Source organism: Oncorhynchus kisutch, linkage group LG28 (genome assembly GCF_002021735.2).
Source record: "Oncorhynchus kisutch isolate 150728-3 linkage group LG28, Okis_V2, whole genome shotgun sequence".
Lineage (NCBI taxonomy): Eukaryota > Metazoa > Chordata > Actinopteri > Salmoniformes > Salmonidae > Oncorhynchus > Oncorhynchus kisutch.
This window is the reverse complement of record NC_034201.2, coordinates 30,927,306-30,944,696: the sequence shown is the minus strand read 5'-3', so window position 1 is coordinate 30,944,696 and position 17,391 is coordinate 30,927,306. Positions and strand designations below refer to the sequence as shown.

The window sequence follows — 17,391 nt, the reverse complement described above, 5'->3', positions numbered from 1 at the left end:
AACTGGTGCGCCTGGCACTTACTACCATCAAAGGCAATTAAATATTGTGTCTTGCCCATTCACTCTCTGAATGACACACATACACAATCCATCTCTCAATTATCTCAAAGTCTTTAAAATCATTCTTTAACCTGTCTCCTCCCCTTCATCTACACTGATTGAAGTGGATTTATGAAGGCATCAATAAGGATCATTGCTTTCCCTTGGATTCACCTGGTCAGTCTGTCATTGAAAGAGCACTGTTTTGTACACTCAGTGTATATTTCTATTTTATTGAAATACATTCCAATGGATCATTTTTTCCGCATGGGAAGTAGTATTCAGTAGTAGTACCAATGGATAATTTTTTCTGCATGGGAAGTAGTATTCAGTAGTAGTACCAATGGATTAGTTGTTCATTTCAAATGCATTTCTTTGGGATTCAAATAATCACTACATTTTGCCATTTAATAGGCAGTTAGCCAAGTACCCCAGGTACAGGGTGAGGGCACACATTACCGCTATCCTGCAGTCCCTTTTCCAACTGGTGTTATTTACTGAGACATTGTGAGGAAATAACAGTGTTCAGATATAATGGAAGATGTTTAGTTGTGTGGGAGTTATTGCAGTAGGCTCTGTCCTCCATATGGTGATTTGCTTACCATGATGAGGTAGCCTCCATATAACCTGTGCTTGTATTTATCTTATAGTAGGTAGGTATGGAATAGACTCGATAGTCTGGGCCCACTAGACCCCTATAACCTTATTTACAGTGGTAAAATGGAACAGGATAGGAAGAAGGTGTTTTCCCTCCAAGGCCCAGCAACTAAATCAGAGTTACTAATATATATATATTTTTTTTAATGTAAGAGGGAAAAAAAAACTATGCTATTGTATGAGCTGAAAGGAAAATAGACTTGGTATAGATTTAAGCCCCCCCCCCACCCCCACACACACACAGACATCTATGCACACAAACACATAGACAGCCCAGCTGTGTATCTTCCTGCTGGCTCCTCCCCTCTAGAGAGCCCAGGTGACACACCAGGAAGCCATAACGACAACCTTCAGGGAAGACATCGCTGTCTCATGTCTGCCACACTCGCACCTAATTCCTCCAGCGCCTAACGAGCCACTTCATCATCATGCCATCTTTGGCTGGATCAATGCAGAAAGAGAGCAGGGAATGGAGAGTACATTTCCCCTGCTGGAGACTCCTTATCAACAAAGCATAACGTTGCATGACAGGCCAAGATGACCTCAATGGCTTCATGTACCGTCATGGATCAGTATGAGAGGAGACAGAGAGAAAAGCAAGTGGAGGATGCTAAGTGGTGGACGGCAGGGATAGGTTTACTCAGAGTGGAGATTTGAACTTTCTAACTAATTTCTGGTTTAAAACATCAGTCACGGTTCAAAGGCTGGAATTTTGTGAATCTTAGGCATTTGGCATAAGGCTTTGAAAATCACTCTAGCCGTTTGCTGGAATTGTTGTGGAATAAATAGTGAAAGCATAATGGCATTACGTGTCAAAAAACAACAACCTTGTTATGACTGTGATATCCGTCAAATAACAATAAATCAAAGACAGTATGACACCATAGACTGACTGCTGTATCTCTTGAAATGCTACCTAACAGTTATTTACATTTTCCAGACGTTTTTATGTCAGACAGAAATTTCCCTCATGCTCGGCTCATAAGTAAAACATTTCCTTTCAAAAGGGGAAAGGTTGACTTTTGATGTCCCTGGATGTAGTCTCTTGAAATGGCATACCAAGACTGTGCAATGTAAGCTGTAATAAAGGAAAATGAATAGCTGCTGAATATCATAAATAATTGAACGCAGAACAGGTGCTACAACATTTGTTCACTTTTTATTGCCATACAATTGCATTCGTTAAATAATTGTTGTGCCTACAACTGAACTCGTCATCAAAGCAGACATGTTGTGCAAAAATACATGTAGCTCATGGTGGGGATTTATGCCTACACAGTAAACTATCTTGATGTTACAAAGGTGAAATCCTATTGAATAGAATACGGAGGAAAATAAGATTTTCTTGGTAATGAAATACGATTTGATCGCATATCTACATGGCCATGTGTCTATGTCAATACTGTCGTCAGGTAATATTGCAGACAAAATCTGTACATTTAAGCCACTTATATAAAGATGTAGGATCTTCATTTGATCAGACTTTTTTTGCTGATTTACCTACAGTGCCTTCAGAAAGTATTCATACCCTTTGACGTGTTCCACATTTTTGTGTTACAGCCTGAATTCAAAATGGATTCCAAAAATTATTATCACCCATCTCCACACAGTACCCCATAATGACAAAGTGAAAACATGTTTTTAGAAAATGTTGCACTTTTTTTGAAAATGAAATACATTTGCATCACACCCCTGAGTCAATACATGTTAGAATCACCTTTGGCAGCAATTACAGCGGTGAGCCTTTCTGGGTAAGTCTCTAAGGGCTTTGCACACATGGATTGTAAAATATGAGCAAAATATTTGTTAAAAACCATTCATTTCTGTCAAGTTGGTTGTTGATCATTGCTAGACAGCCATTTTAAGTCTTGGCATAGATATTCATGCTGATTTAAGTCAAACTGTAACTAGGCCACTCAGGAACATTCAATGTCGTCTTGGTAAGCAACTCTAGTGTATATTTGGCCTTGTGATTTAGATAATTGTCTTGCTGAAAGGTGAATTTGTCTTCCAGTGTCTGTTGGAAAGCAGACTGAATCAGGTTTTCCTCTAGGATTTTGCCTGTGTTTAGCTCTATTCTGTTTCTTATCATCTTGAAAAACTCCCTAGTCCTTGCTGATGAAAAGCATACCCATAACATGATGCAACCACCACCATGCTTGAAAATATGAAGAGTGGTATTCAATGATGTGTTACGTTGGATTTGCCCCAAACATAAGGTTTGTATTCAGGACATAAAGCTCATTTCTTTGACACATGTTTTGCAGTTTTACTTTAGTGCATTACTGTACAGGCTTCCTTCTTTTCACTCTGTCATTTAGATTAGTATTGTGGAATAACTACAATGTTGTTAATCCATCCTCAGTTTTCTCCTATCACAGCCATTAAACTCTGTAATTGTTTTAAAGTCACGATTGGCCTCATGGTGTAACGGTTTTCTGTAGGCAAAGGAGAGTCAGACCAAAATGCGGCGTGGCTATTGCGATCCACGTTTAATGAAACAAAGTAAACACGAATCAAATACAAAACAATAAACGAAACACGAAAACCGAAACAGACTAATACTGGTGCAAAGTAACACAGAGACAGAACAAGGACAGTCACCCACAAACCCAACACCAAACAGGCTACCTAAATATGGTTCCCAATCAGAGACAATGACGAACACCTGCCTCTGATTGAGAACCATATCAGGCCAAACATAGAACTAGACAAACTAGACATGTAACAGAATGCCCACTCAGCTCACACCCTGACCAACCAAAACATAGAAACATACAAAGCAAACTATGGTCAGGGTGTGACACATGGTGAAATCCCTGAGCGGTTTCCTTCCTCTCTGGCAATTGAGTTAGGAAGGACGTCTGTATCTTTGTACTGACTGGGTGTATTGATACACCATCCAAAGTGTAATTAATAACTTCAACATGCTCAAAGGGATATTCAATGTCTGCTCTGTTTTATTTTCACCCATCTACCAATAGGTGCTCTTCTTTGCGAGGCATTGGAAAACCGCTCTGGGTTTGTGGTTTGAAATTCACTGCTCAACTGAGGGACCTTACAGATAATTGTATGTGTGGGGTACAGAGATAAGGTAGTCATTACAAAATTATGTTAAACACTATTATTGCATGCAGTCCATGCAACTTTTTGTGATTGTTTAAGCACATTTTTACTTCTCAACATATTTAGGCTTGCCACAACGATGGGGTTGAATACTTATTAGTATTGTGGGGCGGCAGTGTAGCCTAGTGGTTAGAGCATTGGACTAGTAACCGAAAGGTTGCAAGTTCAAATCCCCGAGCTGACAAGGTACAAAATCTGTCGTACTGCCCTTGAACAGGCAGTTAACCCACTGTTCCTAGGCCGTCATTGAAAATAAGAATTTGTTCTTAACTGACTTGCCTAGTAAAATAAAGGTAAAAAAAAAAAAAAACATTTTTTTATTAATTTGTAACAATTTATAAACACATCATTCCACTTTGACATTATGGGGTATTGTATGTAATCCATTTTAAATTCAGGCTGCAACGCAACAAAATGTGGAAGAAAGGGTGTGAATACATTCTGAATGAAAACACATGGTTATGTTAACAGTATTGCACTTTTCCATGTAACCTACTTTTGGCCAGCTAATAGCCTAACCACCAATTAAGCTGAGGGACAAAGGGACTAAACGTTCAAATCCTGATGCTGCAGTATTAACTTTCTGTGAAAATATAGATCAAATTATGATCATACATCTGTACATATTTCTGTGAGGACTTGTTCCATCGGGTAGTCACGTTAGTCAATACCATTCTATTTGTACTTGGAACTGCATCTGATACAAGGCACAAGGTTTACCACAGTAAATGCATAGCCTTGACCCAGCATACTTTACCTCCGCACACTCACCGGCATTCTGCCTCCACTGCGACTAACCAAGATTATAGTGTAATCGCTACGGTCTGTGTATTACTAGAATTATATGCATGTAGAACAAACGGTGCAAACATCACAAAAACGCCTTTGAACATAGAAGTAATGCATAAAAAACATTAGTATCTGTTCCATTGTCACGCCCTGGTCTAAGTATTTTGTGTTTTTCTTCATGTATAGGGTCAGGCCAGGGTGTGGCATGGAGTTTTTGTATTGTGGTGTGTTTTGTCTTGGGGTTTTGGTGTGTAGGTTTTTGGGATTGTAGCTAGTGGGGTTATCTAGCAAGGTCTATGGCTGTCTGGAGTGGTTCTCAATTAGAGGCAGGTGCTTATCGTTGTCTCTGATTGGGAATCATATTTAGGCAGCCATATTCTTTGAGTTTGTCGTGGGTGATTGTCCTTAGTGTCCTATGTGTACTCTCGGTTAGTTTGCACCAGATAGGCTGTTTCGGTTTCGTTTATTGTTTTTGTAAGTTCGTGTTTCTTTGTTGTATTAAACATGGATCGCAATCGACACGCTGCAGTTTGGTCCGACTCTCCTTCATCACCACTAGAAAACCGTAACATCCATTGTATATTCCCTTACTCAGAAAAACCATCAAAAGGTGTGCTGGATGCAGGTTCTTTCAGGTACCGCTTTAGCAATCATGTCAAGTCCCATTTCACAAGTTGTTAACACTATCATTGATCCTCACCCACTCAGTAGTATTTAGAGAGCCCATTTACAAGTATACATTTCTTTCATTCCTTTACTCTTGACAGTTTTCATTAAACCTGTGTTGTTATGTGTTAATAACATTAAGACTATGTTACCCAGCAGGCTATGTGAGGTTGGGGGAATTGTAGTATGCCTTGCATGGCTACAAGAGGAGATTGCTAGCTGAAGTATGTTAATTAAAAGTAGTTAAACCTATGCCTCGGTTTGTCATTATACAAGGAACAAACATAACATGGTGTCAGATTGGTAGTTGCTATGACGAGACGGAGAAAAAGAGTAACTGCAAATTTCCGCAATGAAAATTGAACATTCTACCACAAGTCAGGTGAGTAATCGAAGATGCTAGCAAGCACGAGTGATGCCAACAAGCCGCAGCAGCGAGAGTGATGCCAACGAGCCACAGCAGCGAGAGTGATGCCAACGAGCCGCAGCAGCGAGAGTGATGCCAACGAGCCGCAGCAGCGAGAGTGATGCCAATGACCCGCAGCAGCGAGAGTGATGCCAACGAGCCGCAGCAGCGAGAGTGATGCCAATGAGCCGCAGCAGCGAGAGTGACAGCAGCGAGAGTGATGCCAACGAGCCGCAGCAGCGAGAGTGATGCCAACGAGCCACAGCAGCGAGAGTGATGCCAACGAGCCGCAGCAGCAAGAGTGATGCCAACGAGCCGCAGCAGCGAGAGTGATGCCAACGAGCCGCAGCAGCGAGAGTGATGCCAACGAGCCGCAGCAGCGAGAGTGACAGCAGCGAGAGTGATGTCAACGAGCCGCAGCAGCGAGAGTGACAGCAGCGAGAGTGATGCCAACGAGCCGCAGCAGCGAGAGTGATGTCAACGAGCCGCAGCAGCGAGAGTGATGCCAACGAGCCGCAGCAGCGAGAGTGATGCCAACGAGCCGCAGCAGCGAGAGTGATGCCAACGAGCCGCAGCAGCGAGAGTGATGCCAACGGGCCGCAGCAGCGAGAGTGACAGCAGCGAGAGCGAGGCTGTATTAGAATCTGTTGACGAGCAACCTACCGAAGTAAGAGAAATTGAAACTGTAGCTGTTCCCCTAATGTTTCCCGTCATGGGTAGGCTTAGTCCTCCTACTTCTATGCAGTTAACAGGCGATCTAGCTGACAATTGGAAAGGTTTCAAGCAAAGATTCAATATCTACCTAGCAGCCAGTGGAGCAGGGGGAGATGATGACAAATTGAAAGCTTCCATTTGTCTGTATGTTATTGGAGAGGATTTATTAGACATTTACAAAAGCTTTCAGCTAGATGAGGTAAACATGACATTGATTGTGCTCACGGCTAAATTTGAGGAGTGCTTTGTACCAAGCCAGGACGTCTCTCATGATCAGAAATAGGGAGTCAGTTTTGACCAGTATTTGGCTGAGCTGAACACTGAGCAAAATGTGTGAATTTGAAAATCGGAAAGATTTTTTTACCTTTATTTAACTGGGCAAGTCATTTAACAAATTCCTACTTTCAATGATGGCCTAGGAACATTGGGTTGACTGCCTTGTTCAGGGGCAGAACGACAGATTTTTACCTTGTCAGCTCAGGGATTCAATCTTGCAACCTTTTTGGTTACTAGTCCAACGCTCTAACCACTAGGCTACTTGTGAAAGTGGCATTCTTGATAATGTACTCGAGGGGACATTGCTGCGTGAGCTAGATGTAACTTTGGATAAAGCAGTGAATACGTGTTGAGCAGCTGAAACCACCAGAGGACAAGCTAAAGAGCTGTGCAGGGATGAGATGCCATGCAATAAAAAGAGGAGCAACACACAAAACGCTTTACAAAACAAAAACAAGCAAAGGAGAAAAATCAAAACACGACGTTGAAAATGTAGAGTTTTCCACAAGCAAAATAATTGCCCTGCATATATGGCAAATCGTGTATTTTTAATTTCTCAAAATGCTGCAAAGCTGAGGCTGCAAATAAAGGCTCACACAGTCAAAGAGGAGACTGAAGAATTCTTTGTTGATTCTGTGGAAATATGCAATGCAGTAAAAGCTAAATGGATTGTGCCATTGACTGTGAATGAAACTATAATACCATTCAAGCTCGATACTGGAGCTCAGGTTAACCTGTTGTTGCTGGATAACTACAAAACAATGAAAATTAAGAGCAAAATACACCCTGTGAAAATCAAGGTTACTAGTTATACCAGGGAGAATGTACCAGTCAAAGGAAGCTGCATAGTAACTTTACAGCACAAAGGAAAACAGCTCAAAGCACAGCTGCTGATTGTGGAAAAGAGTGTACAGCCTATTCTAGGAATCAAGTGCATGTGAAAGCTCAATTTGGTGAAAAGAGTGTACAGCCTATTCTAGGAATCAAGTGCATGTGAAAGCTCAATTTGGTGAAAAGAGTGTATGTAGTGACATCAGACTAAAAACGAACAAGAATCATTACTGACTGAGTACGAGGACGTGTTTGAGAGTCTTGGTTGTTTACCTGGAGAACACAAAATATGTACCGATGACAAAACTCCAGTTTTGCACTGAGGAAAAAGCTCAAGGAGGAACTCGGACTCATGGAAAAGATGGACATCGTCACAAAAATTGATGAACCTACAGATTGGGTGAGCTCAATTGTTATTGTGGTGAAAAATAACAGCGATCGCAGGATATGTCTAGACCCGTTAGATCTCAACAAAGCTATGAAGCGAGTGCATTTCAAGTTGACAACCAGAGAAGAGAATGTCGCAATTTTCTGGAGCAAAGTGGTTCAGTAAGCTTGATGCCTCACCAGGATTCTGGCAAATTAAGTTAGATGATGCAAGCTCAAGGCTACGCACATTCAACACACAGGAGGACAGGTACCAATTTATTTGTCTACCATATTGGATTCTCTCAGTGCCATAGGTCTACCGCAAGACAATCCACAAGATCTTCGAGCACATGATGGATGACATCATCGTCTGGGGGTCCACAAAAGAAAACGACGCGAGAGTGAGGCTTGCTGGACCTAACACGGAAAGTCAACCTGAAACTAAACAAGGACAAATGTGAGTTTGGTTTGAAAACACTTACCTTCGTGGGAGACGTACTTTCAGAGGATGGAGTCAAACCAGACCCGAGGAAAACATCAGCCATCATCAACATGGAACGCCTGAAGAACAAGGATGACATCAGACGCTTCATGGGTATGATCACCCATCTTGCAAAGTTCATACCTAAACTGTCAACACAGTCCGCTCCACTAAGGTGTCTTCTGGAACAAAAAAACGAAAGGGAATGGTCCCATAAGCAGGAAAACTGCTTCAAAATTCCAAAGACAACAATCACAGAAGAGCCAGTGCTCGGGTTCTATGATCCAGATAAAAGCATAAAGATTTCTGCAGATGAGTCACAGTTTGGCCTGGGAGAAGTTCTTCTGCTGATAGGATGGCCTGAACAGAAAAATACAGGATTACTGGATGTGCAGAGTAGAGCTCACCATTGTGGATAACATAGTGTTCAAAGGCAACAAGATTGTCATTCCCATGACACTACGCAAAGAAATGCTACAGAAAATACACAAGTGCCACTAGGGTGAGGAGAAATGCAAACGACGAGCACAAGAGGTAATGTACTGGCCAAGAATGAACCAGGAAATTAGCCAGAACTGTGTATGATCTACAGGCCAAAGCAGCAAGCAGAGCCGCTAATGCCTCATCCAGTACCCAACTGATCCACTACAAAGTTTGAGTTGACCTTTTTGACTGCAATGGCAAAAGTCACATTGTTGTTACCGATTACTACTCAAACTACCTGAAGTAACAACACTGCCAACTACCTCCAGCAAAGCTGTAATCACCTACCTGTAATCAGTTTTCGCAAGACATCGGGTTGCATCTGAACTGTACTCCGACAATAGTCTGCAGTTTATTTATTTTACCTTTTATTAAACTAGGCAAGTCAGTGAAGAACAAATTCTTATTTACAATGACGGCCTACCCCGGGCAAACCCGAACGATGCTGGGCCAATTGTGTACCGCCCTATGGGGCTCCCAATCATGGCCAGATGTGATACAGCCTGGATTCGAACCAAGGACTGTAGTGACACCTCTTGCACTGAGATGCAGTGCCTTAGACCGCTGCTCCACTCGGGAGCCCGATCATTCGCTAACGACTGGAGATTCCGACACAACACCTCCAGCCTCAACTACCCAAGGTCCAATGGCTTAGCAGAGAGTTCAGTCAAAATTGTCAAAGGTCTGATGAAAAAGGCACACGATGGAAAAGAGGATTTCCTAAAAAAATATGATCTACTGCAGCGCATCACTGCAGAACAGACTTTTACCATCACAAATGTTGATGGGCCATCGCATCAGAACCAACCTACCCATCCATGAGGATTTGCTAACACCCAGAGGTGCTCACAAAGTCAAACTCGAAGGAAAAACAGAAAGACAAACAAAAACAGCGACACAAGAAAAGTGCAAGACACTTACCTGAACTGAAACCTGGAGATCATGAATGACTCTGAGACATCACTACAGGAATCTAGATGCAGCAAGGGTGTGTGCAGAGAGAAGTTGCACCGTGATCCGATGCGATCCAAACAGAACATGAATCACAACTGAGACAAAACAGAGTGAATCTAAAGCTTCAGCCATTCACTCAAGGGACTGAGGATCATCAGGAGGATACTGCTGAAGCGTCAAATGCCTTTAGAAATTGACAATTCAGTCAGAACACCCTGACTGACAACGAACGCTGTCCAACTGCTTCAGTAAGCACTTCAACAGAACAACCAAAAAAGCCTTTCAGGGGCTCTGACAGTCCTATTGAGAATTGCAAAAAAATAAAGAAAAAGAGGCACCTGGACAGAATGTTTTTGTTCATGTGAAAACAAACAGAGCCACAATAGAATACTAAAGGAAGCAAGATGTGTTGTTATGGGTTAACATTAAGACTACATTACCCATCAGGCTATGCGAGGGTGGGGAAGTTGAAGTATGCCTTGCATGGCTACACAAGGAGATTGCTAGCTGAAGTATGTTTATTATTCAATTAAATCAGTAAGCTAAAGGAGTTAGATGTAAAAGGAGCAGCTTCTAACTAGTGTTCAGTTAAATGCTTGTTTTAGATATGAAGAGCCCATTCAGATAAGTGGAGTGATTTCAGTCGGCACGCACAGAAATTGTAGCGACAATTTAGGCTACCCTTGTTTTTAACGACAAGCAGGGATATGAGAATTCTTGAACCTGATCCTAGTGCTGTAGAGACAAAAAAATGTGAACATTCATGACATTGGCTAAGTTCAGAGAGTAGGGTGTTCAATTGCATATTTTGTGTTGGAAAGATAGATATTAGGCAGATCCTGATAAGCCCAGTGCCCTTGGAAGAAGTGTTAAACGATTAGGTGATCAATAAAACACAAGAGCCAGATTGTGTACTCTGATGTTCTTAGAAGGAGAGATCCAAGGTGCTAATCCCAAAGTTTGAGAGGAAGTTTCTCCAAGGGAATCAAACATACTATCACTAATCAATCGCTCAATATTTCCCCTTCTTGGTATAGAACAAAGGGACGCAGTGACATTCAAATTATATTAGATGGTAGTAAGTACCATACATTTCCTTAATTCCAGCAAGATTCAATTGGTCCACATTTAATTTGTTTTAAGTTGCATAAAAGGGATGTTGGAAATTCAAACTCCATACCAAGTAACTGCCGAAATGTGTGTGTGTGATTGCATTTGTTTGTGTGCGTGTTGGTTTCACCACATATAATGAAAGACCTACTGGGGAAAAGGCACTCTGGTAATTTCATATCTGCCATTTTAAGAGAAAATATGTAGGTGTATGGGTACAATCTGATCAACCATCTTCTCAATCCAAGCTCTTTTTGGCAAATAAGACTCCATCTTATTCAGCTATTCAGCTATTTTCCTTCTCTGTCTGAAAAAAGGTCCACTTTCTTTGGGAAACTGATGGTTACAAAATACGTAGGTTTTTTTGTAGCCCCACTACTGCAGGAGTTGAAAGAGTTGTTCACCCTGGAGGGTGTCACTAAAATAATGGACAGAGGCTAAGAGGGGAGGAATGATAGTGGGGTTTAAATGCAGCTTGTGAGAGACAAAGGTGTATCGAAGTGGTAGATGGGATGGTTTGAATGACGTAAGCACCGTTGTTTTAACTGCTCCCAGATAAAGATTGAAAAAGGGAGTGATAGGTTTAGGCACAAAAACTTTATCCAAGCTGGGAGAGAGCGCATGAGGATGGCTCATGTCATGTCAACTCCGACCTTGCAGGGGGTCCAGAGAAACTACGCCAGTGAATTGCATTGAATGCAAAACTTACATATGCTTTCACATTCCATTTGTTTTAATAATATAACGTACTCGGTGAATGTGGGAAAAATGTATTTCAATCAATGAAATGTATTGTATAAGAACTTCTCCCAGATAACCACTTGCTCCCATAACCACATAATCAGCTATAATATTGATGAATATATCGCTACCATTGTTTTGTTGATTAGCTAGACCACCCAATTTCGCATTTTACATTTTTGAGTGGCAATTATCAGGGTGAAATATCAGTGCAAAATACATAAAAAAATGCACCAAATGTACAGTTTAGTTGAACAACAGTTATAGGCAAAACTATGTTTCCTTAAACTGAATGGATTAGTCCCCATTGATTCTATGAATAATGTACTGGTAGTCGCTCATGAAGTTGTCTTGCTGCTATGCTGACGTGCATTGGACATCACATCAAATACTTAAGTGCATTTATAAATGATAAGATCACAGTTGTATCAAAGGATTAAGGTCATAAACATAACTCTCACTGTAAAGTAAATGTTTAATGATGGAGTTAAAGTTGATAGTCTCCTGTAAGGTACTAAGTTATAAACATGCCCAATAGGTTTCTATTGCCATCTCACAGATGTGTTCTCAGTTCCATTGAGCAACACAGAAAGATCAACAAACTCAAGATATAAACATGCCCAATAGCTTCTGTTTGCCAGCTCACGTGGTTGTCAGTTCAATTCATCACCACCATACAACCCATTTAAAATGGATTAGTATTTTTTAAAGCCATTTCATTTTGGATTTCTATTTACTGCTAAACTCTTCTGGAGAGGTGCATTGGGAGGTTATCTATTCCCATCTGCACTGCACAGTGTATTCAGCGAGAATTATAACACAGTATATTTCATTATATGGTGAAGGATCATTGTTTGTGGTGTATCTGATGCTACACAGATAACCTGGCGTACCATGATGTTATCTTCATATTGGGTTTATGTGATTAAATTAATTAACCTTGCAAATATAACAGTGGAAACTGTTATATTTATCTTCCTCCCTACATAATTTGTCTATAATATAACGAACGATTGCTGGAAACAGAAAGATGGAAAGATCAACCGAAGTGGTTGAAAAAATATGAATGATTTTTTTAACGGGTGGCCCGATGACATCACATTTATTGCTATTATTGGTTCTGTCAGAATTCCCAAGGTGAAATAGTTCTGAAAGCTTTACTGCTGCATAGGCAGTGCAGTTGTTACTTCCTTGTGCTATTGCTAAGGGAGTATAAAGACAACCACTGGTCTTAGATGGTAATATACATCCAGTTAGATTCCAATTTCATATTTCACCCCATCCAGAAATATATTGTGCAGCAGTCAAAAACTATCCTATTGTGGCCACAGAGCAGATCAAAGGCCACAGATGATTACCTCTCATGGATTAACCAATAGATTAAAGACTAGAGCCTTGAGTCATGGCAGTGACAAATACCACCATCTCTTCTGTTCACCCTTGGAGAGAGCAAGAGAAAGGGAGGGAGTGAGAAAAAGAAAGCAAGCAAGCAAGAGGGAGAGCGAAAGAGAAAGCAATCCAGTTGAGAAAATTGAGGGGGGGGATGTGGGAAGCAGGTAAATCAAAGGGGGTTGTGTGGATTTCCTAAACCAAACAAGTTGTTCCAAGCGGTGTGTAATTCACCCACAGATGATGGGTTTTACAGCCCTTTTGCCTGTATTCTATCCAGCGGGATCTGTAAATCTGTCAACGAGAGAGTCAATTCCATTCCCTCTCTCTGTAATCTCATTTGCCTGCGGTGCCAATGGTGCATCAAATGCCGCTGACTTCTTCTCCGGTGGCGGATTACCACGCGAGATGCCTTGGCGCTGGCTGCTGTCGCCACGCCGACGGAGCCTGGGAGTAAATCCCACCTGTCCCACATGAGCCGCTCCATCAACCACCAAAAATCCATTATCCTGGAATGTTTTAAGGGCCTAATGGAGTCCTTATCTTTATTTTGCACTGGGAAATATTTAATTACACGCCGTAGTAAAAGTTCCCTGGTTATAGTCACCCCCACCCACCCACATTTACATATCTATGCATTTCGAGGCTGAATGAAAACATTTTGTTAAGACAGGTGTTGACTCAAGCCGATGTGTTTTCACAGTACCGGTGGCTGCCAATCATTGTGCCTTTTCTTTGCACGTGTCATTCCGCGTCGCAGCCAGCCTTTGAACACAGGAGTTCCTATCGACAAGATAAGGGAAAATAACAAGCATGTGAATGTCGCTCATTTCTGGCAGGGTTGTTTGTTAGACCCCATGGTGGGTCTTTTGTGTGTGTCCCCGTCACACACCGTGGTGTTACATTCCTTGTAAAACCTTGAGTGTTTTGAAAGAAAAAAGAAACAATTGATACTGTGTGCTAGAATATACAGTGGTGTACAATGGCGATTCAGCAGTATAGACTCATTGTGTCCCTCTCCACACAGAAATTTCATAACAAGACTTTTCCCACAATCCCTTGGTTTTAATGTTTTTGTACTTCCTTTCACATCAGAAGCACCAACAGCCTACAGTCAGAATCCCTTCAGCAAGGAGAGTACAAATGAAGCACCATAATTACTAGTCAGAGAGAGGACTCAAAAGCAGCAATGTGTTTGGTTTTTAATTTGTACTGGAAGCATAGCTAACATAACACATCTATTTAAGAAGATGCTATGAATTCAATAGCAGGCTCATTACAGCATAAACACTTGCCTCTATGGTGGAGGGGTCTCCATGGTGATTAGGGGGAGAATTGAAGTGGGGGTGTTACTTTTCCCACAAAATGGCTACATGGTAATTCAGTGTCAAGTCAGTGTCTCAGATTTTGGTTTAAAAAATAAATAAAACATTTTTTTTGGGCCGAATTGGTGAGCGAGGGGAAAAAGTTGACACTTTGGTTTAGAGCTTGAAGAACTATGGTTTTCTAACTGTGGGGGTAGGCTTAAGTAACTACCACATCTTAGATATTGGGGTCTTATCAACTGACCAGTAAAGCGGTCCATACTTACATCCCTGTCTTTCAGAAAAGGTGTACAGGCCTTTTAGTTCACGTCATTCCACTACTGGATTGGCTTCTTTTTTCCTTCAGACCACGGTCATGTTCCCCAACGACAAACATTCACTCAAAAGAAAAGGGAACTAAAGGAATCATTGACAACCAAACCAGAACAGAAAGTGTTTCAAAACAGGTTCTGAAAGTTGGCAAAGCAACTAGAAAACAGTTATAAACAACACCCACCATGGATACCCACTGGATTTTCTTCAGAAAATACAAACTAAAGGAAAAACCAACACAAACTTAGAATAGGGAGTTCGAAAGAATATGGCCCAAACTAAACAGGGGAAACCACCAGAGTCAGGCTGTTTTGTTACCTACAGTGGACACGCTGTACCACACACCTCAGCTAACATGAGTTGTAGGTCTCCCAACATCTCTTCTCTTCAACTGATGAACTGGGCCAGCAGGACTTAAATACCAGCAGGGCCAGCACTGGTGAAACACATCCTGACTAACGAGGTGACTCCAATCAGTGTGCGCAACACATAAACAGGACATATGCATCCAAAACCAACCTTGAAATGGAGAGGGGAAAAAAGCCTGTAACACTACCGATAGAGCTCATTGGGAGTATTTTTCTAAACCCACTGTGTTATAATTCCAGATAAAGAATGAAACAGCCACGGACCAATAGCATTAAATGAAAGGCACATTAAAGATGATTGACTAATCAAGGTGGGGAATTGAATAAGATAAAACAGTGAACTAGATGGCCCTATGCTGCACAGATACTTTTCTATTTTATAAACTCCAACACAAGATGCTTAGCTTATTAATTACAACGTCACTGGTGAGCGATGTCAGAAATGTTTCTTCTTCAAAATGCCTTATGACTGTTCTCCATATTCATTGGAGCTGATTATGTAAGGCCTACACATGTTATATGTGTAAGTAAACCCCTAGACGTGCACGTTGTTTTCCCCCCTAGCACTACACAACTGATTCAACTAATCAAACCATGATGAAGAGTTTGAATCACCTGTGTAGCACTAGGGCAAAAACCAAAACATGAACCCCTTGGGGTCCCCAGGATCAAAACAGTGCAGCACTATTAGAAATTGTATTTCTAGGTGTGAAAGCGGCTAAAGCTACCCTTTATACATCATTATGGGTTCATGATGGTACGTCATGGTACATCATTAGTGACAGAGAGAAGTGTTCTCCCGACAGAGGGAAACAGTCCCGACACAGTCCCCCGACACAGTCCCGTCTCAAGCGGACACCTATATAATGATCTACTGGGCCAGTGACCACCAGTAGGTACTGTAAGCTACAGGTTTGCAAGAACCTACTTGAATTTAGATATTCTCGCAAAACACGGACTGCACTTGATTTTAAATGTGTGGATATGTGAAAACCCTTCTCCCAGACTTGGTGAGGTCAGTGTAAACAATCTCATGCCGGATCGTTCCCCCACCCGAGCCCTGTCCCTTCAGGCTCTGCACCCAGTCGGAGGCAGAGGAAAGGGTTCATGGTCACCTCCCTGGATGACCTTCTAGAACAGACAGCAAGTGCCTTCCTGTTGACATGCCAGTTCCTCATCCTGGTGCTAGAGGAGGATGGGACAGTGGTGGAGTCAGCTCTTGGTCCTCCAGAAGGGAGAGATGTGGTGTTTAACCATCAAAGCGACTCTTTATGAAATCTACACACTGTCATACGACATCCAATGCACGAGGGCCAAGGATATCTTGAAAATCTCTTCTGTGTTGCCTGACGTATTTGGCGGGAGTGCCAGGGTAGTTGCTTCTGTGTTGTTCCTCATACATACTGCAGTACATTGGGGATGATGAATACTAGGGCATGACCAAAGTCCAAGGCCATGTTTGAGCTCTTTAAATTGCACCAGGTGACAACAAAGTGTCCAGGGCCTCTTGAATGCCATTTTTCTTCCTTCATGAAATGCATGTGGACCTTGTTACTGTCTGGTTTAGTTGAGCCATTGCACATTTATGCAAAACCATGTTGACGATACACATCAAATAAAAGCACTGCCCTGCTGGAGGAGGATGTAAATACAGTATATGCTCATTTTTACTTTGGGGAACATATCCCAATGCTCATGCATCTCTAGTTGGGATTTGGTCCTCATGATGTGACCATGTACGATTGTTGATTTTAAAGTCTGTTTAAAAAAAACTAATTTGGTTGGTCTCTGTAGCAAAAGATCAGTGTTCTTAAACACTCGTCAGTGTTCTTATTCCTTGAACACTGGATGTCCTCATTGTGTCATTGTATGTTTCTAAAATGTGGGGGTTAGTGTGAGTAGGTGAAAAGCATGACTGAAATGTTGCTTGGATTGACTTGAGATGGTGACTCTTTTACTGTTTCCATTCTCCATCGGTAAATTGGCAATCTACTGGGGTGAATCTCAAGTTTTCCTTGATTCCTCGCATCCTCTCTATGCACAGTATCAGGCCGCATTGGAGGAGAAGATCACCTCAGGTCTTCTCCTACAATGAGTTTTGGGAATCGAGGAGAGAGGATTCAGTGGGATGTGAGGAATCGAGGAGAGAGGATTCAGTGTGATGTGAGGAATCGAGGAGAGAGGATTCAGTGGGATGCGAGGAATCGAGGAGAGAGGATTCAGTGGGATGTGAGGAATCGAGGAGAGAGGATTCAGTGGGATGTGAGGAATCGAGGAGAGAGGATTCAGTGGGATGTGAGGAATCGAGGAAAGACTTTAGGGCGGCGGGTAGCCTGGCGGTTAAGAGCGTTGGGC

General features: G+C 41.9%; 1 protein-coding gene and 1 long non-coding RNA gene across 2 annotated transcripts in view; one reads left to right on the top strand and one right to left on the bottom strand.

Moving 5' to 3' along the window:
• The window catches only part of LOC109873457 (opioid-binding protein/cell adhesion molecule-like), a 413,387-nt gene that overhangs the window by 258,851 nt on the left and 137,145 nt on the right, over positions 1-17,391 (top strand). The window lies entirely within an intron of this gene.
• LOC116358134 (uncharacterized) lies at positions 13,285-15,057 on the bottom strand. The gene is made up of 3 exons (XR_004206017.1): positions 14,991-15,057; positions 14,623-14,752; positions 13,285-13,814 (listed from the first exon to the last, which is right to left on the bottom strand). It is a non-coding gene; the product is annotated as an uncharacterized LOC116358134 (long non-coding RNA).